Source organism: Scyliorhinus torazame, chromosome 27 (genome assembly GCF_047496885.1).
Source record: "Scyliorhinus torazame isolate Kashiwa2021f chromosome 27, sScyTor2.1, whole genome shotgun sequence".
In the NCBI taxonomy this organism is placed as follows: domain Eukaryota; kingdom Metazoa; phylum Chordata; class Chondrichthyes; order Carcharhiniformes; family Scyliorhinidae; genus Scyliorhinus; species Scyliorhinus torazame.
Genome location: NC_092733.1, coordinates 42552309 through 42572994, shown reverse-complemented (window position 1 = coordinate 42572994; position 20686 = coordinate 42552309). Strand labels below are relative to the sequence as shown.

The 20686-nt window shown below is 50.3% G+C and overlaps 1 protein-coding gene across 1 annotated transcript in view; it reads right to left on the bottom strand.

Moving 5' to 3' along the window:
* The window catches only part of pkn1a (protein kinase N1a), a 352058-nt gene that overhangs the window by 46339 nt on the left and 285033 nt on the right, over positions 1-20686 (bottom strand). The window lies entirely within an intron of this gene.

Genomic DNA, 20686 nt, shown 5'->3' with positions numbered 1-20686 from the left:
GTCCACTGGACTGATCGCAGTGTTAAACGCAGCCTGTCCACTGGACTGATCGCAGTGTTAAACGCAGGCTGTCCACTGGACTGATCACAGTGTTAAACACAGCCTGTCCACTGGACTGATCGCAGTGTTAAACGCAGCCTGCCCACTGGACTGAACGCAGTGTTAAACGCAGTCTGTCCACTGGACTGAACGCAGTGTTAAACATAGTCTGTCCACTGGACTGATCACAGTATGAAACGCAGTCTGTCCACTGGACTGATCGCAGTGTGAAACGCAGCCTGTCCACTGGACTGATCGCAGTGTTAAACGCAGCCTGTCCACTGGACTGAACACAGTGTTAAACGCAGTCTGTCCACTGGACTGAACGCAGTGTTAAACATAGTCTGTCCACTGGACTGATCGCCGTGTTAAACGCAGTCTGTCCACTGGACTGAACGCAGTGTTAAACGCAGTCTGTCCACTGGGCTGATCACAGTATGAAACGCAGTCTGTCCACTGGGCTGATCACAGTGTGAAACGCAGCCTGTCCACTGGACTGATCGCAGTGCTAAACGCAGCCTGTCCACTGGACTGATCGCAGTGTTCAACGCAGTCTGTCCACTGGACTGAACGCAGTGTGAAACGCAGCCTGTCCACTGGACTGAACGCAGTGTGAAACGCAGCCTGTCCACTGGACTGAACGCAGTGTGAAACGCAGCCTGTCCACTGGACTGAACGCAGTGTGAAACGCAGCCTGTCCATTGGACTGAACGCAGTGTTAAATGCAGCCTGTCCACTGGGCTGATCGCAGTGCTAAGCGCAGCCTGTCTACTGGACTGATCGCAGTGTTAAATGCAGCCTGTCCACTGGACTGATCGCAGTGTTAATCGCAGCCTGTCCACTGGACTGATCGAAGTGTTAAACGCAGCCTGTCCACTGGGCTGATCGCAGTGCTAAGCGCAGCCTGTCCACGGGACTGATTGCAGTGTTAAAACGCAGCCTGTCCGCAGGAATGAATGCAGTGTTAAACGCAGCCTGTCCACAGGACTGATTGCAGTGTTAAACGCAGCCTGTCCGCTGGACTGAACGCAGTGTTAAACGCAGCCTGTCCACTGGACTGAACGCAGTGCAAAATGCAACCTGTCCACTGGACAAATCGCCGTGTGAAACTTAGCTTGTCCACAGGACTGATCACAGTGTGAAACGCAGCCTGTCCACGGGACTGATCACAGTGTGAAACGCAGCCTGTCCACTGGACTGAACGCAGTGTGAAACGCAGCCTGTCCACTGGACTGTCGCACTGTTAACGACAGCCTGTCCACTGGACTGAATGCAGTGTTAAACTCAACCTGTCCACTGGACTGATCACAGTGTGAAACGCATACTGTCCACTGGACCGATCGCAGTGCTAAACGCAGCCTGTCCGGTGGACTGGACGCAGTGTGCAACTTAGCTTGTCCACTGGACTGATCACAGTGTGAAACGCAGCCTGACCACTGGACTGAACGCACTGTTAAATGCAGCCGGTCCTATGAACTGTCGCACTGTTAACGACAGCTTGTCCACTAGACTGAACGCAGTGAAAAACGCAACCTGCCCACTGGACTGATCGCAGTGTTAGGTGGAGCCTGTCCACTGGGCTGAACGCAGTTTCCACTGGACTGATCGCAGTGTTAAACGCAACTTGTCCACTGGACTGATCGCAGTGTTAAACGCAGGCTGTCCACTGGACTGATCGCAGTGTTAAACGCAGCCTGTCCACTGGACTGATGGCAGTGTGAAACACAGCCCGTCCACTGTACTGATCGCAGTGTTAGATGGAGCCTGTCCACTGGGCTGAACGCAGCCTGTCCACTGGACTGATCGCATTGTTAAACGCAGTCGGTCCACTGGACTGTTCGCAGTGTTAAACGCAGCCTGTCCACTGAACAGGTAGACGAGGGTAGAGCAGTTGATGTGGTGTATATGGATTTCAGCAAAGCATTTGATAAGGTTCCCCACGGTAGGCTATTGCAAAAAATAGCAAATGGAGTTTAATGTAGAGAAGTGTGAGGTGATTCACTTTGGTAGGAATAACAGGAATGCGGAATATTTGGCTAATGGTAAAGTTCTTGAAAGTGTGGATGAGCAGATGGATCTAGGTGTCCATGTACATAGATCCCTGAAAGTTGCCACCCAGGTTGATAGGGTTGTGAATAAGGCCTATGGAGTGTTGGCCTTTATTGGTAGAGGGATTGAGTTCCGGAGTCGGGAGGTCATGTTGCAGCTGTACAGAACTCTGGTAAGGCCGCATTTGGAGTATTGCGTACAGTTCTGGTCACCGCATTATAGGAAGGACGTGGAGGCTTTGGAGCGGGTGCAGAGGAGATTTACCAGGATGTTGCCTGGTATGGAGGGAAAATCTTATGAGGAAAGGCTGATGGACTTGAGGTTGTTTTCGTTGGAGAGAAGAAGGTTAAGAGGACACTTAATAGAGGCATACAAAATGATCAGGGGGTTGGATAGGGTGGACAGTGAGAGCCTTCTCCCGCGGATGGATATGGCTGGCACGAGGGGACATAACTTTAAACTGAGGGGTAATAGATATAGGACAGAGGTCAGAGGTAGGTTCTTTACGCAAAGAGTAGTGAGGCCGTGGAATGCCCTACCTGCTACAGTGGTGAACTCGCCAACATTGAGGGCATTTAAAAGTTTATTGGATAAACATATGGATGATAATGGCATAGTGTAGGTTGGATGGCTTTTGTTTCGGTGCAACATCGTGGGCCGAAGGGCCTGTACTGCGCTGTATTGTTCTATGTTCTATGATTGCAGTGCTAAATGCAGCCTGTCCGCTGGACTGATCGCAAGTGTTAAACACAGTCTGTCTTCTTCAATGCCAGGAGCATCCGGAATAAGGTGGGTGAACTTGCGGCATGTGTTGGTACCTGGGACTCCGATGTTGTGGCCATTTCGGAGACATGGATACAGCAGGGACAGGAATGGTTGTTGTAGGTTCCGGGGTTTAGATATTTCAGTAAGCTCAGGTAAGGTGGTATAAGAGGGGGAGGGAGATTGTTAGTCAAGGACAGTAATACGGTGGCAGAAAGGACGTTTGATGAGGACTCGTCTACTGAGGTAGTATGGGCTGAGGTTAGAAACAGGAAAGGAGAGGGCACCCTGTTAGGGGTTTTCTATAGGGCTCTGAAAAGTTCCAGAGATGTAGAGGAAAGGATTGCAAAGATGATTCTGGATAGGAGCGAAAGCAACAGGGTAGTTGTTATGGGGGACTTTAACTTTCCAAATATTGACTGGAAACGCTGTAGTTCGAGTACATTAGATGGGTCTGTTTTTGTCCAATGTGTGCAGGAGGGTTTCCTGACACAGTCTGTAGATAGGCCAACGAGAGGCGAGGCCGTATTGGTTTTGGTACTGGGTAATGAACCAGGACAGGTGTTTGATTTAGAGGGAGGTGAGCACTTTGGTGATAGTGACCACAATTCATTTACTTTAGTATGCAGCCTGTCCAGTGGGCTGATCGCAGTGTTAAACGCAGCTTGTCCACTGGACTGATCGAAGTGTTAAACGCAGGCAGTCCACTGGACTGATCACAGTGTGAAACGCAGCCTGTCCACTGGACTGAACGCAGTGTTAAAAGCAGGCAGTCCACTGGACTGATCGCAGTGTTAAACGCAGCCTGTCCACTGGACTGATCGCAGTGTGAAACACAGCCCGTCCACTGTACTGATCGCAGTGTTAAACGCAGCCTGTCCACTGGGCTGAACGCAGTGTCCACTGGACTGATCGCAGTGTTAAACGCAGCCTGTCCACTGGACTGATCGCATTGTTAAATGCAGTCTGTCCACTGGACTGTTCGCAGTGTTAAACGCAGCCTGTCCACTGGACTGATCGCAGTGTTAAACGCAGTCTGTCCACTGGACTGTTCGCAGTGTTAAACGCAGCCTGTCCACTGGACTGATCGCAGTGCAAAATGCAGCCTGTCCACTGGACAAATCGCCGTGTGAAACGTAGCTTGTCCACAGGACTGAACGCACTGTTAAACGCAGCCTGTCCACTGAACTGTCGCACTGTTAACGACAGCCTGTCCATTAGACTGAACGCAGTGTGAAACGCAACCTGTTCTCTGAACTGTCGCACTGTTAATGACAGCCTGTCCACAGGACTGATTGCAGTGTTAAACGCAGCCTGTCCACAGGACTGATTGCAGTGTTAAACGCAGCCTGTCCACGGGACTGATTGCAGTGTTAAACGCAGCCTGTCCACAGGACTGATTGCAGTGTTAAACGCAGCCTGTCCGCAGGACTGAACGCAGTGTTAAACGCAGTCTGTGCACTGGATTGAATGCAGTGTTTAACACAGCCTGTCCACTGGACTGAACGCAGTGCAAAATGCAGCCTGTCCACTGGACTGATCGCCGTGTTAAATGCAGCCTGCCCAGTGCACTGATCGCCGTGTTAAATGCAGCCTGTCCACCGGACCGATCGCAGTGTTAAATGCAGCCTGTTCACTGGACTGAACGCAGAGTTAAACGTAGTCTGTCCACTGGCCCGATCGCAGTGTTAAACGCAGTCTGACCACCGGACTGATCGCCGCGTTAAACGCAGCCTGTCCACTGGACTGAACGCAGTGTTAAACGCAGCCTGTCCACTGGACTGAACGCAGTGTGAAACGCAGTCTGTTCACTGGACTGAAATCAGTGCTAAACGCAACCTGTCCACTGGACTGAACGCAGTGTGAAACGCAGCCTGTGCACTGGACTGAAATCAGTGCTAAACGCAACCTGTCCACTGCAATGATCGCCATGTTAAAGGCAACCTGTTCATTGGGCTGATCAGTGTGAAACGCAGCCTGTCCACATGACTGATCAGCGTGTTAAATGCAGTCTGTCCCCTGGACTGGTCGCCGTGTTAAACACAGCCTGTCCAGTGGACTGATCGCCGTGTTAAATGTAGCCTGTCCACTGGACCGATCGCAGTGTTAAACGCAGTCTGTCCACTGGACTGATCGCAGTGTTAAACGCAGTCTGACCACCGGACTGATCACCGCGTTAAACGCAGCCTGTCCACTGGACTGAACGCAGTGTTAATCGATTTCTGTCCACTGGACTAATCACCGTGTTAAATGCAGCCTGTCCACTGGACTGAACGCAGTGTTAAACGTAGTCTGTCCACTGGCCCGATCGCAGTGTTAAACGCAGTCTGACCACCGGACTGATCACCGCGTTAAACGCAGCATGTCCACTGGACTGAACGCAGTGTTAATCGATTTCTGTCCACTGGACTAATCGCCGTGTTAAACGCAGCCTGTCCACTGGACTGAACGCAGTGTTAAACGCAGTCTGCCCACTGGACTAATCGCCGTGTTAAACGCAGCCTGTCCACTGGACTGAACGCAGTGTGAAACGCAGTCTGTTCACTGGACTGAAATCAGTGCTAAACGCAACCTGTCCACTGGACTGAACGCAGTGTGAAACGCAGCCTGTCCACTGGACTGAAATCAGTGCTAAACGCAACCTGTCCACTGCAATGATCGCCATGTTAAAGGCAACCTGTTCATTGGGCTGATCAGTGTGAAACGCAGCCTGTCCACATGACTGATCAGCGTGTTAAATGCAGTCTGTCCCCTGGACTGGTCGCCGTGTTAAACGCAACCCGTCCACTGGACTGAACGCAGTGTTAGAACATAGAACATACAGTGCAGAAGGAGGCGATTCAGCCCATCGAGTCTGCACTGACCCACATTAAGCCCTCACTTCCACCCTATCCCCGTAACCCAATAACCGTTCCTCACCGTTTTGGACCCTAAGGGCAATTTATCACGGCCAATACACCTAACGTGCACATCTTTGGACTGTAGGAGGAAACCGGAGCACCCGGAGGAAACCCACGCAGAGACGGGGAGGACGTGCGGACTCCACACAGACAGTGACCCAGCAGGGAATCGAACCTGGGACCCAGATGCTGTGAAGCCAGAGTGCTATCCACTGGACTGAACGCAGTGTTAAACGCAGTCTGTCCACTGGACTGACTGCAGTGTTAAACGCAGCCTGTCCACTGGACTGATCGCAGTGTTAAACGCAGTCTGTCCACTGGACTGATTGCAGTGTTAAACGCAGCCTGTCCACTGGACTGAACGCAGTGTTAAACACAGTCTGTCCACTGGCCCGATTGCAGTGTTAGACGCAGTCTGACCACCGGACAGATCGCCGCGTAAAACGCAGCATGTCCACTGGAGTGAACGCAGTGTTAATCGATTTCTGTCCACTGGACTAATCGCCGTGTTGAACGCAGCCTGTCCACTGGACTGAACGCAGTGTTAAATGCAGTCTGCCCACTGGACTGATCGCCGTGTTAAACGCAGTCTGTCCACTGGACTGATCGCAATGTGAAACTCTGCCTGTCCACTGGGCTGATCAGTGTTAAACGCAGCCTGTCCACTGGGCTGAACGCAGTGTTAAACGCAGTCTGTCCACTGGACAGGCCGCAGTGTGAAACACAGCCTGTCCACTGGACTGAACGCAGTGTGAAACGCAGCCTGTCCACTGGACCGATTGCAGTGTTAAATGCAGCCTGTCCACTGGACTGATCCCAGTGTGAAACGCAGCCTGTACACTGGACTGAACGTAGTGTGAAACGCAGTCTGTTCACTGGACTGAAATCAGTGCTAAATGCAGCCTGTCCACTGGACTGATCGCAGTGTGAAACGCAGCCAGTCCACTGGACTGAACGCAGTGTGAAACGCAGCCTGTCCACTGGACTGAAATCAGTGCTAAACGCAACCTGTCCACTGCAATGATCGCCATGTTAAAGGCGACCTGTTCATTGGGCTGATCAGTGTGAAACGCAGCCTGTCCACATGACTGATCAGCGTGTTAAATGCAGTCTGTCCCCTGGACTGGTCGCCGTGTTAAATGCAACCCGTCCACTGGTCTGAATGCAGTGTTAAACGCAGTCTGTCCACTGAATTGATCGCGTGTTAAACGCAGCCTGTCCACTGAATTGATCGCGTGTTAAACGCAGCCTGTCCACTAGACTGAACGCAGTGTTAAACGCAGTGTGTCCACTGGACTGAATGCAGTGTTAAATGCAGTCTGTCCCCTGGACTGGTCGCCGTGTTAAACGCAACCTGTCCACTGGACTGAACGCAGTGTTAGAACATAGAACATACAGTGCAGAAGGAGGCCATTCAGCCCATCGAGTCTGCACTGACCCACATTAAGCCCTCACTTCCACACTATCCCCGTAACCCAATAACCCTTCCTCACCGTTTTCGACCCTAAGGGCAATTTATCATGGCCAATACACCTAACCTGCACATCTTTGGACTGTGGGAGGAAACCGGAGCACCCGGAGGAAACCCACGCAGAGACGGGTAGGACGTGCGGACTCCACACAGACAGTGACCCAGCAGGGAATCGAACCTGGGACCCAGATGCTGTAAAGCCAGAGTGCTATCCACTGGACTGAACGCAGTATTAAACGCAGTCTGTCCACTGGACTGATTGCAGTGTTAAACGCAGCCTGTCCACTGGACTGAGCGCAGTGTTAAACGCAGTCTGTCCACTGGACTGATTGCAGTGTTAAACGCAGCCTGTCCACTGGGCAGAAGGCAGTCTGTCCACTGGACTGGTCGCAGTGTGAAATGGAGCCTGATCACTGGACTGAACGCAGTGTTAAATGCAGCCTGACCACTGGACTGATCGCACTGTTAAATGCAGCCTGTCCACTGGACTGAATGCAGTGTTAAACGCAGCCTGCCCACTGGACTGAACGCAGTGTTAAACGCAGTCTGACCACCGGACTGATCACCGCGTTAAACGCAGCCTGTCCACTGGACTGAACGCAGTGTTAATCGATTTCTGTCCACTGGACTAATCACCGTGTTAAATGCAGCCTGTCCACTGGACTGAACGCAGTGTTAAACGTAGTCTGTCCACTGGCCCGATCGCAGTGTTAAACGCAGTCTGACCACCGGACTGATCACTGCGTTAAACGCAGCATGTACACTGGACTGAACGCAGTGTTAATCGATTTCTGTCCACTGGACTAATCGCCGTGTTAAACGCAGCCTGTCCACTGGACTGAACGCAGTGTTAAACGCAGTCTGCCCACTGGACTAATCGCCGTGTTAAACGCAGCCTGTCCACTGGACTGAACGCAGTGTGAAACGCAGTCTGTTCACTGGACTGAAATCAGTGCTAAACGCAACCTGTCCACTGGACTGAACGCAGTGTGAAACGCAGCCTGTCCACTGGACTGAAATCAGTGCTAAACGCAACCTGTCCACTGCAATGATCGCCATGTTAAAGGCAACCTGTTCATTGGGCTGATCAGTGTGAAACGCAGCCTGTCCACATGACTGATCAGCGTGTTAAATGCAGTCTGTCCCCTGGACTGGTCGCCGTGTTAAACGCAACCCGTCCACTGGACTGAACGCAGTGTTAGAACATAGAACATACAGTGCAGAAGGAGGCCATTCAGCCCATCGAGTCTGCACTGACCCACATTAAGCCCTCACTTCCACCCTATCCCCGTAACCCAATAACCGTTCCTCACCGTTTTGGACCCTAAGGGCAATTTATCACGGCCAATACACCTAACGTGCACATCTTTGGACTGTAGGAGGAAACCGGAGCACCCGGAGGAAACCCACGCAGAGACGGGGAGGACGTGCGGACTCCACACAGACAGTGACCCAGCAGGGAATCGAACCTGGGACCCAGATGCTGTGAAGCCAGAGTGCTATCCACTGGACTGAACGCAGTGTTAAACGCAGTCTGTCCACTGGACTGACTGCAGTGTTAAACGCAGCCTGTCCACTGGACTGATCGCAGTGTTAAACGCAGTCTGTCCACTGGACTGATTGCAGTGTTAAACGCAGCCTGTCCACTGGACTGAACGCAGTGTTAAACACAGTCTGTCCACTGGCCCGATTGCAGTGTTAGACGCAGTCTGACCACCGGACAGATCGCCGCGTAAAACGCAGCATGTCCACTGGAGTGAACGCAGTGTTAATCGATTTCTGTCCACTGGACTAATCGCCGTGTTGAACGCAGCCTGTCCACTGGACTGAACGCAGTGTTAAATGCAGTCTGCCCACTGGACTGATCGCCGTGTTAAACGCAGTCTGTCCACTGGACTGATCGCAATGTGAAACTCTGCCTGTCCACTGGGCTGATCACAGTGTTAAACGCAGCCTGTCCACTGGGCTGAACGCAGTGTTAAACGCAGTCTGTCCACTGGACAGGCCGCAGTGTGAAACACAGCCTGTCCACTGGACTGAACGCAGTGTGAAACGCAGCCTGTCCACTGGACCGATTGCAGTGTTAAATGCAGCCTGTCCACTGGACTGATCCCAGTGTGAAACGCAGCCTGTACACTGGACTGAACGTAGTGTGAAACGCAGTCTGTTCACTGGACTGAAATCAGTGCTAAATGCAGCCTGTCCACTGGACTGATCGCAGTGTGAAACGCAGCCAGTCCACTGGACTGAACGCAGTGTGAAACGCAGCCTGTCCACTGGACTGAAATCAGTGCTAAACGCAACCTGTCCACTGCAATGATCGCCATGTTAAAGGCGACCTGTTCATTGGGCTGATCAGTGTGAAACGCAGCCTGTCCACATGACTGATCAGCGTGTTAAATGCAGTCTGTCCCCTGGACTGGTCGCCGTGTTAAATGCAACCCGTCCACTGGTCTGAATGCAGTGTTAAACGCAGTCTGTCCACTGAATTGATCGCGTGTTAAACGCAGCCTGTCCACTGAATTGATCGCGTGTTAAACGCAGCCTGTCCACTGGACTGAACGCAGTGTTAAACGCAGTGTGTCCACTGGACTGAATGCAGTGTTAAATGCAGTCTGTCCCCTGGACTGGTCGCCGTGTTAAACGCAACCTGTCCACTGGACTGAACGCAGTGTTAGAACATAGAACATACAGTGCAGAAGGAGGCCATTCAGCCCATCGAGTCTGCACTGACCCACATTAAGCCCTCACTTCCACACTATCCCCGTAACCCAATAACCCTTCCTCACCGTTTTCGACCCTAAGGGCAATTTATCATGGCCAATACACCTAACCTGCACATCTTTGGACTGTGGGAGGAAACCGGAGCACCCGGAGGAAACCCACGCAGAGACGGGTAGGACGTGCGGACTCCACACAGACAGTGACCCAGCAGGGAATCGAACCTGGGACCCAGATGCTGTAAAGCCAGAGTGCTATCCACTGGACTGAACGCAGTATTAAACGCAGTCTGTCCACTGGACTGATTGCAGTGTTAAACGCAGCCTGTCCACTGGACTGAGCGCAGTGTTAAACGCAGTCTGTCCACTGGACTGATTGCAGTGTTAAACGCAGCCTGTCCACTGGGCAGAAGGCAGTCTGTCCACTGGACTGGTCGCAGTGTGAAATGGAGCCTGATCACTGGACTGAACGCAGTGTTAAATGCAGCCTGACCACTGGACTGATCGCACTGTTAAATGCAGCCTGTCCACTGGACTGAATGCAGTGTTAAACGCAGCCTGCCCACTGGACTGAACGCAGTGTTAAACGCAGCCTGTCCACTGGACAGAACGCAGTGTTAAACGCAACCTGCCCACTGGACTGAACGCAGTGTTAAACGAAGCCTGTCCACTGGACTGAACGCAGTGTTAAACGCAGCCTGTCCACTGGACTGAACGCAGCGTGAAACGCAACCGGTCAACTGGACTGAACGCAGTGCAAAATGCAGCCTGTCCACTGGACTGATCAGTGTTAAACGCAGTCTGTCCATTGGACTGATCGCCGTGTTAAACACAGTCTGTCCACTGGACTGATCGCCGTGTTAAACGAAGCCTGTCCACTGGACTGAACGCAATGTTAGTGTCCCTGCTGATTTTACCTGCAGGAAGTGCTGCCATCTCCAGCTCCTCCAAGACCGAGTTAGGGAACTGGAGCTGGAGTTGGAAGAACTTCGGATCATTCGGGAGGCAGAAGGGGTCATAGATAGCAGCTTCAGGGAATTAGTTACACCAAAGATTGGAGATAGGTGGGTAACTGTAAGAGGGACTGGGAAAAAGCAGTCAGTGCAGGGATCCCCTGCGGTCGTTCTCCTGAGAAACAAGTATACTGCTTTGGATACTTGTGGGGGGGATGACTTACCAGGGGTAAGCCATGGGGTACGGGCCTCTGGCACGGAGTCTGTCCCTGTTGCTCAGAAGGGAAGGGGGGAGAGGAGCAGAGCATTAGTAATTGGGGACTCCATAGTTAGGGGGATAGATAGGAGATTTTGTGGGAGCGTGAGAGACTCACGTTTGGTATGTTGCCTCCCAGGTGCAAGGGTACGTGATGTCTCGGATCGTGTTTTCCGGATCCTTAGGGGGGAGGGGGAGCAGCCCCAAGTCGTGGTCCACATTGGTACCAACGACATAGGTAGGAAAGGGGACAAGGATGTCAGGCAGGCTTTCAGGGAGCTAGGATGGAAGCTCAGAACTAGAACAAACAGAGTTGTTATCTCTGGGTTGTTGCCTGTGCCACGTGATAGTGAGATGAGGAATAGGGAGAGAGAGCATTTAAACACGTGGCTACAGGGATGGTGCAGGCGGGAGGGATTCAGATTTTTGGATAACTGGGGCTCGTTCTGGGGAAGGTGGGACCTCTACAGACAGGATGGTCTACATCTGAACCTGAGGGGCACAAATATCCTGGGGGGGAGATTTGTTAGTGCTCTTTGGGGGGGTTTAAACTAATGCAGCAGGGGCATGGGAACCTGGATTGTAGTTTTAGGGTAAGGGAGAATGAGAGTATAGAGGTCAGGAGCACAGATTTGACGTCGCAGGAGGGGGCCAGTGTTCAGGTAGGTGGTTTGAAGTGTGTCTACTTCAATGCCAGGAGTATACGAAACAAGGTAGGGGAACTGGCAGCGTGGGTTGGTACCTGGGACTTCGATGTTGTGGCCATTTCGGAGACATGGATAGAGCAGGGACAGGAATGGATGTTGCAGGTTCCGGGGTTTAGGTGTTTTAGTAAGCTCAGAGAAGGAGGCAAAAGAGGGGGAGGTGTGGCGCTGCTAGTCAAGAGCAGTATTACGGTGGCGGAGAGGATGCTAGATGGGGACTCTTCTTCCGAGGTAGTATGGGCTGAAGTTAGAAACAGGAAAGGAGAGGTCACCCTGTTGGGAGTTTTTTATAGGCCTCCTAATAGTTCTAGGGATGTAGAGGAAAGGATGGCGAAGATGATTCTGGATATGAGCGAAAGTAACAGGGTAGTTATTATGGGAGGCTTTAACTTTCCAAATATTGACTGGAAAAGATATAGTTCGAGTACAATAGATGGGTCGTTTTTTGTACAGTGTGTGCAGGAGGGTTTCCTGAAACAATATGTTGACAGGCCAACAAGAGGCGAGGCCACGTTGGATTTGGTTTTGGGTAATGAACCAGGCCAGGTGTTGGATTTGGAGGTAGGAGAGCACTTTGGGGACAGTGACCACAATTCGGTGACGTTTACGTTAATGATGGAAAGGGATAAGTATACACCGCAGGGCAAGAGTTATAGCTGGGGGAAGGGCAATTATGATGCCATTAGACGTGACTTGGGGGGGATAAGGTGGAGAAGTAGGCTGCAAGTGTTGGGCACACTGGATAAGTGGGGCTTGTTCAAGGATCAGCTACTGCGTGTTCTTGATAAGTATGTACCGGTCAGACAGGGAGGAAGGCGTCGAGCGAGGGAACCGTGGTTTACCAAGGAAGTGGAATCTCTTGTTAAGAGGAAGAAGGAGGCCTATGTGAAGATGAAGTGTGAAGTTTCGGTTGGGGCGATGGATAGTTACAAGGTAGCGAGGAAGGATCTAAAGAGAGAGCTAAGACGAGCAAGGAGGGGACATGAGAAGTATTTGGCAGGAAGGATCAAGGAAAACCCAAAAGCTTTCTATAGGTATGTCAGGAATAAGCGAATGACTAGGGACAGAGTAGGACCAGTCAAGGACAGGGATGGGAAGTTGTGTGTCGAGTCTGAAGAGATAGGCGAGATACTAAATGAATATTTTTCGTCAGTATTCACTCAGGAAAAAGATAATGTTGTGGAGGAGAATGCTGAGCTCCAGGTAAATAGATTAGATGGCATTGAGGTACGTAGGGAAGAGGTGTTGGCAATTCTGGACAGGCTGAAAATAGATAAGACCCCGGGACCTGATGGGATTTATCCTAGGATTCTATGGGAGGCCAGGGAAGAGATTGCTGGACCTTTGGCTTTGATTTTTATGTCATCATTGGCTACAGGAATAGTGCCAGAGGACGGGAGGATAGCAAATGTGGTCCCTTTGTTCAAAAAGGGGAGCAGAGACAACCCCGGCAACTATAGACCGGTGAGCCTCACGTCTGTAGTGGGTAAAGTCTTGGAGGGGATTATAAGAGACAAGATTTATAATCATCTAGATAGGAATAATATGATCAGGGATAGTCAGCATGGCTTTGTGAAGGGTAGGCCATGGCTCACAAACCTTATTGAGTTCTTTGAGAAGGTGACTGAACAGGTAGACGAGGGTAGAGCAGTTGATGTGGTGTATATGGATTTCAGCAAAGCATTTGATAAGGTTCCCCACGGTAGGCTATTGCAAAAAATACGGAGGCTGGGGATTGAGGGTGATTTAGAGATGTGGATCAGAAATTGGCTAGCTGAAAGAAGACAGAGGGTGGTGGTTGATGGGAAATGTTCAGAATGGAGTACAGTCACAAGTGGAGTACCACAAGGATCTGTTCTGGGGCCGTTGCTGTTTGTCATTTTTATCAATGACCTAGAGGAAGGCGCAGAAGGGTGGGTGAGTAAATTTGCAGACGATACTAAAGTCGGTGGTGTTGTCGATAGTGTGGAAGGATGTAGCAGGTTACAGAGGGATATAGATAAGCTGCAGAGCTGGGCTGAGAGGTGGCAAATGGAGTTTAATGTAGAGAAGTGTGAGGTGATTCACTTTGGAAGGAATAACAGGAATGCGGAATATTTGGCTAATGGTAAAGTTCTTGAAAGTGTGGCTGAGCAGAGGGATCTAGGTGTCCATGTACATAGATCCCTGAAAGTTGCCACCCAGGTTGATAGGGTTGTGAAGAAGGCCTATGGAGTGTTGGCCTTTATTGGTAGAGGGATTGAGTTCCGGAGTCGGGAGGTCATGTTGCAGCTGTACAGAACTCTGGTACGGCCGCATTTGGAGTATTGCGTACAGTTCTGGTCACCACATTATAGGAAGGACGTGGAGGCTTTGGAGCGGGTGCAGAGGAGATTTACCAGGATGTTGCCTGGTATGGAGGGAAAATCTTATGAGGAAAGGCTGATGGACTTGAGGTTGTTTTCGTTGGAGAGAAGAAGGTTAAGAGGAGACTTAATAGAGGCATACAAAATGATCAGGGGGTTGGATAGGGTGGACAGTGAGAGCCTTCTCCCATGGATATGGCTGGCACGAGGGGACATAACTTTAAACTGAGGGGTAATAGATATAGGACAGAGGTCAGAGGTAGGTTCTTTACGCAAAGAGTAGTGAGGCCGTGGAATGCCCTACCTGCTACAGTAGTGAACTCGCCAACATTGAGGGCATTTAAAAGTTTATTGGATAAACATATGGATGATAATGGCATAGTGTAGGTTAGATGGCTTTTGTTTCGGTGCAACATCGTGGGCTGAAGGGCCTGTACTGCGCTGTATTGTTCTATGTTCTATGTTCTAATGTTACACGCAGTCTGTCCACTGGACTGGTCGCAGTGATGAATACAGTCTGTCCCCTGGACTGGTTGCCGTGTTAAACGCAACCCGTCCACTGGACTGAACGCAGTGTTAAACGCAGCTTACCCACTGGACTGAACGCAGTGTCAAACGCAGTCTGTACACTGGACTGAACGCAGTGCTAAACGCAGCCTGCCCACTGGGCTGATCACAGTGTTCAATGCAGCCTGCCCACTGACGGGACGGTTTAAACTAGTATGGCAGGGGGGTGGGCACGGGAGCAATAGGTCAGAAGGTGAGAGCATTGAGGGAGAACTAGGGAATAGGGACAGTGTGGCTCTGAGGCAGAGCAGACAGGGAGAAGTTGCTGAACACAGCGGGTCTGGTGGCCTGAAGTGCATATGTTTTAATGCAAGAAGTATTACGGGTAAGGCAGATTGGATTAGTACTTGGAACTATGATGTTGTTGCCATTACAGAGACCTGGTTGAGGGAAGGGCAGGATTGGCAGCTAAACGTTCCAGGATTTAGATGTTTCAGGCGGGATAGAGGGGGATGTAAAAGAGGCGGCGGAGTTGCGCTACTGGTTCGGGAGAATATCACAGCTGTACTGCGAGAGGACACCTCAGAGGGCAGTGAGGCTATTTGGGTAGAGATCAAGAATAAGAAGGGTGCAGTCACAATGTTGGGGGTTTACTACAGGCCTCCCAACAGCCAGCGGGAGATAGAGGAGCAGACAGGTAGACAGATTTTGGAAAAGAGTAAAAACAACAGGGTTGTGGTGATGGGAGACTTCAACTTCCCCAATATTGACTGGGACTCATTTAGTGCCAGGGGCTTAGACGGGGCGGAGTTTGTAAGGAGCATCCAGGAGGGCTTCTTAAAATAATATGTAGACAGTCCAACTAGGGAAGGGGTGGTACTGGACCTGGTATTGGGGAATGAAACATCTACCAGGTGGTAGATGTTTCAGTAGGGGAGCATTTCGGGAACAGTGACCACAATTCAGTAAGTTTTAAAGTGCTGGTGGACAAGGATAAGAGTGGTCCTAGGATGAATGTGCTAAATTGGGGGAAGGCTAATTATAACAATATTAGGCGGGAACTGAAGAACATCGATTGGGGGCGGATGTTTGAGGGTAAATCAACATCTGACATGTGGGAGGCTTTCAAGTGTCAGTTGAAAGGAATTCAGGACCGGCATGTTCCTGTGAGGAAGAAGGATAAATACGGCAATTTTCGGGAACCTTGGATGACGAGAGATATTGTAGGCCTCGTCAAAAAGAAAAAGGAGGCATTTGTCAGGGCTAAAAGGCTGGGAACAGACGAAGCCTGTGTGGAATATAAGGAAAGTAGGAAGGAACTTAAGCAAGGAGTCAGGAGGGTTAGAAGGGGTCACGAAAAGTCATTGGCAATTAGGGTTAAGGAAAATCCCAAGGCTTTTTACACGTACATAAAAAGCAAGAGGGTAGCCAGGGAAAGGGTTGGCCCACTGAAGGATAGGCAAGGGAATCTATGTTTGGAGCCAGAGGAAATGGGCGAGGTACTAAATGAATACTTTGCATCAGTATTCACCAAAGAGAAGAAATTGGTAGATGTTGAGTCTGGAGAAGGGTGTGTAGATAGCCTGGGTCACATTGAGATCCAAAAAGACGAGGTGTTGGGTGTCTTAAAAAATATTAAGGTAGATAAGTCCCCAGGGCCTGATGGGATCTACCCCAGAATACTGAAGGAGGCTGGAGAGGAAATTGCTGAGGCCTTGACAGAAATCTTTGGATCCTCACTGTCTTCAGGGGATGTCCCGGAGGACTGGAGAATAGCCAATGTTGTTCCTCTGTTTAAGAAGGGTAGCAAGGATAATCCAGGGAACTACAGGCCGGTGAGCCTTACTTCAGTGGTAGGGAAATTACTGGAGAGAATTCTTCGAGACAGGATCTACTCCCATTTGGAAGCAAATGGACGTATTAGTGAGAGGCAGCATGGTTTTGTGAAGGGGAGGTCGTGTCTCACTAACTTGATAGAGTTTTTCGAGGAGGTCACTAAGATGATTGATGCAGGTAGGGCAATGGATGTTGTCTATATGGACTTCAGTAAGGCCTTTGACAAGGACCCTCATGGTAGACTAGTACAAAAGGTGAAGTCACACGGGATCAGGGGTGAGCTGGCAAGGTGGATACAGAACTGGCTAGGTCATAGAAGGCAGTGAGTAGCAATGGAAGGATGCTTTTCTAATTGGAGGGCTGTGACCAGTGGTGTTCCACAGGGATCAGTGCTGGGACCTTTGCTCTTTGTAGTATATATAAATGATTTGGAGGAAAATGTAACTGGTCTGATTAGTAAGTTTGCAGACGACACAAAGGTTGGTGGAATTGCGGATAGCGATGAGGACTGTCTGAGGATACAGCAGGATTTAGATTGTCTGGAGACTTGGGCGGAGAGATGGCAAATGGAGTTTAATCCGGACAAATGTGAGGTAATGCATTTTGGAAGGTCTAATGCAGGTAGGGAATATACAGTGAATGGTAGAACCCTCAAGAGTATTGAAAGTCAAAGAGATCTAGGTGTACAGGTCCACAGGTCACTGAAAGGGGCAACACAGGTGGAGAAGGTAGTCAAGAAGGCATACGGCATGCTTGCCTTCATTGGCCAGGGCATTGAGTATAAGAATTGGCAAGTCATGTTGCAGTTGTATAGAACCTTAGTTAGGCCACACTTGGAGTATAGTGTTCAATTCTGGTCGCCACACTACCAGAAGGATGTGGAGGCTTTAGAGAGGGTGCAGAAGCGATTTACCAGAATGTTGCCTGGTATAGAGGGCATTAGCTATGAGGAGCGGTTGAATAAACTCGGTCTGTTCTCACTGGAACGAAGGAGGTTGAGGGGCGACCTGATAGAGGTCTACAAAATTATGAGGGGCATAGACGGAGTGGATAGTCAGAGGCTTTTCCCCGGGGTAGAGGTGTCAATTACTAGGGGGCATAGGTTTAAGGTGAGAGGGGCAAGGTTTAGAGTAGATGTACGAGGCAAGTTTTTTACGCAGAGGGTAGTGGGTGCCTGGAACCCGCTGTCGGAGGAGGTGGTGGAAGCAGGGACGATAGGGACATTTAAGGGGCATCTTGACAAATACATGAATCGGATGGGAATAGAGGGATACGGACCCAGGAAGTGTAGAAGATTGTAGTTTAGTCGGGCAGCATGGTCGGCACAGGCTTGGAGGGCCGAAGGGCCTGTTCCTGGGCCGTACATTTCTTTGTTCTTTGACTGAACGCAGTGTTCAACGCAGTCTGTCCACTGGACTGAACGCAGTGTTAAATGCAGCCTGTCCACTGGACTGAATGCAGTGTTAAACGCAGCCTGTCCACTGGGCTGAACGCAGCTTTTCCAATGGACCGATCGCAGTGGTAAACGCAGCCTGTCTACTGGACTGAATGCAGTGTTAAACGCAGTCTGTCTACTGGACTGAACGCAGTGTTAAATGCAGCCTGTCCACTGGACTGATCGCAGTGGTAAACGCAGCCTGTCCACTGGGCTGATCGCAGTGTTAAACGCAGCCTGTCCACTGGGCTGAACGCAGTGGTAAACGCAGCCTGTCCACTGGGCTGAACGCAGTGGTAAACGCAGCCTGTCCACTGGGCTGAACGCAGTGGTAAACGCAGCCTGTCCACTGGGCTGAACGCAGTGAAGTATGAAATAAATTAAGAAACACAAAGATGGTAAAAGCCCTGGTTTGGAAAGATCACATCTGCACATTATATAAATATCCAGCAAGGAACCTGACACAGTGGTTAGCACTGCTGCCTCGCAGCGCTAGGAACCCGAGTTCAATTCCGGCTTGGGTCACTGTCTGCAAGGAGTCTGCACATCCTCCCAGTGTGTGCGTGGGTTTCCTCCGGGTGCTCCGGTTTCCTCCCACAGTCTAAAGTTGTGCAGGTTCGGTAGGATAGGGGGATAGGTTGGGTGGAGTGGGACTAGGTTGGGTGTTCCTACAGAGGGTTAGTACAGACTCGATGGACCGAATGGCCTCTTTCTGCACTGTCGGGATTCTATGGGTTATACATCTTTAATAATATGTCAAGAGCCTGGGTTTGTATTAGAAAATGGGCAGATAGTTAATATTATCCCAATACGAAAGGAGATAAAAATGTCCAGGGAATTATATTGCAGCCAGCATAACATCTGTGGCAAGAAAAGTATTGGAATCCTTACAAAAGGAGAGGGCAGAAGTACATCTAGAAACTAAAAATATAGTAGGCTATTGCAGAAAATACGGAGGCATGGGATTCAGGGTGATTTAGCAGTTTGGATCAGAAATTGGCTAGCTGGAAGAAGACAAAGGGTGGTGGTTGATGGGAAGTGTTCAGACTGGAGTTCAGTTACTAGTGGTGTACCACAAGGATCTGTTTTGGGGCCACTGCTGTTTGTCATTTTTATAAATGACCTGGAGGAGGGTGTAGAAGGATGGGTGAGTAAATTTGCAGATGACACGAAAGCCGGTGGAGTTGTGGACAGTGCGGAAGGATGTAACACGTTACAGAGGGACATAGATAAGCTGCAGAGCTGGGCTGAGAGGTGGCAAATGGAGTTTAATGCAGAAAAATGTGAGGTAATTCATTTTGGAAGTAATAACAGGAAGACAGAGTACTGGGCGAATGGTAAGATTCTTGGTAGTGTGGATGAGCAGAGAGATCTTGGTGTCCATGTACATAGATCCCTGAAAGTTGCCACCCAGGTTGAGGGGGTTGTTAAGACATAAGGTGTGTTAACTTTTATTGGTAGAGGGATTGAGTTTCGGAGCCATGAGGTCATGTTGCAGCTGTACAAAACTCTGGTGCGGCCGCATTTGGAGTATTGCGTGCAATTCTGGTCGCCGCATTATAGGAAGGATGTGGAAGCATTGGAAAGGGTGCAGAGGAGATTTACCAGAATGTTGCCTGGTCTGGAGGGAAGATCTTATGAGGAAAGGCTGAGGGACTTGAGGCTGTTTTCGTTAGAGAGAAGAAGGTTAAAAGGTGACTTAATTGAGGCATACAAGATGATCAGAGGATTGGATAGGGTGGACAGTGAGAGCCTTTTTCCTCGGATGGTGATGTCTAGCACGAGGGGACATAGCTTTAAATTGAGGGGAGATAGATATAAGGCAGATGTCAGAGGTAGATTCTTTACTCAGAGAGCAGTAAGGGCGTGGAATGCCCTGCCTGCAACAGTAGGTGGGCAGCACGGTAGCCTTGTGGATAGCACAAATGCTTCACAGCTCCAGGGTCCCAGGTTCGATTCCGGCTTGGGTCACTGTCTGTGCGGAGTCTGCACATCCTCCCCGTGTGTGCGTGGGTTTCCTCCGGGTGCTCCGGTTTCCTCCCACAGTCCAAAGATGTGCGGGTTAGGTGGATTGGCCATGCTAAATTGCCCATAGTGTCCAAAATTGCCCTTAGTGTAAGGTGGAGTTACTGGGTTATGGGGATAGGGTGGAGGTGTGGACCTTGGGTAGGGTGCTCTTTCCAAGAGCCGGTGCAGACTCGATGGGCCGAATGGCCTCCTTCTGCACTGTAAATTCTATGAAAGCTATGAAGTAGTGGACTCGCCAACACTAAGGTCATTCAAATGGTGATTGGATAGACATATGGACGATAAGGGAATAGTGTAGATGGGCTTTAGAGTGGTTTCACAGGTCGGCGCAACATCGAGGGCCGAAGGGCCTGTACTGCGCTGTAATGTTCTATGTTCTATAACAGGAACATTGAGCATGGGCATCAAAGGAGAATGCTGCTTGACGAAGCTCATTCAGTCTTCTGAAGATGTAGTTGACCGAGGTTTTCAGAAGGTTCTCGACACATTCCACCTCATAGAGTAATGAATGAGTTGAGAGAATGTGCTATCAGGGGATTGGTAGCAGAATGGATTACTAGCTGACTTCAAGACCGCAAGCAGAGGGCAGGTGGTGGTATTCAGAGGGGCAGGTGGTGAAGAGTGGCGTCCCAACAGGATCAGTGTTGCGACCGGTGCAATTCAGACTTTGGAATTAATACC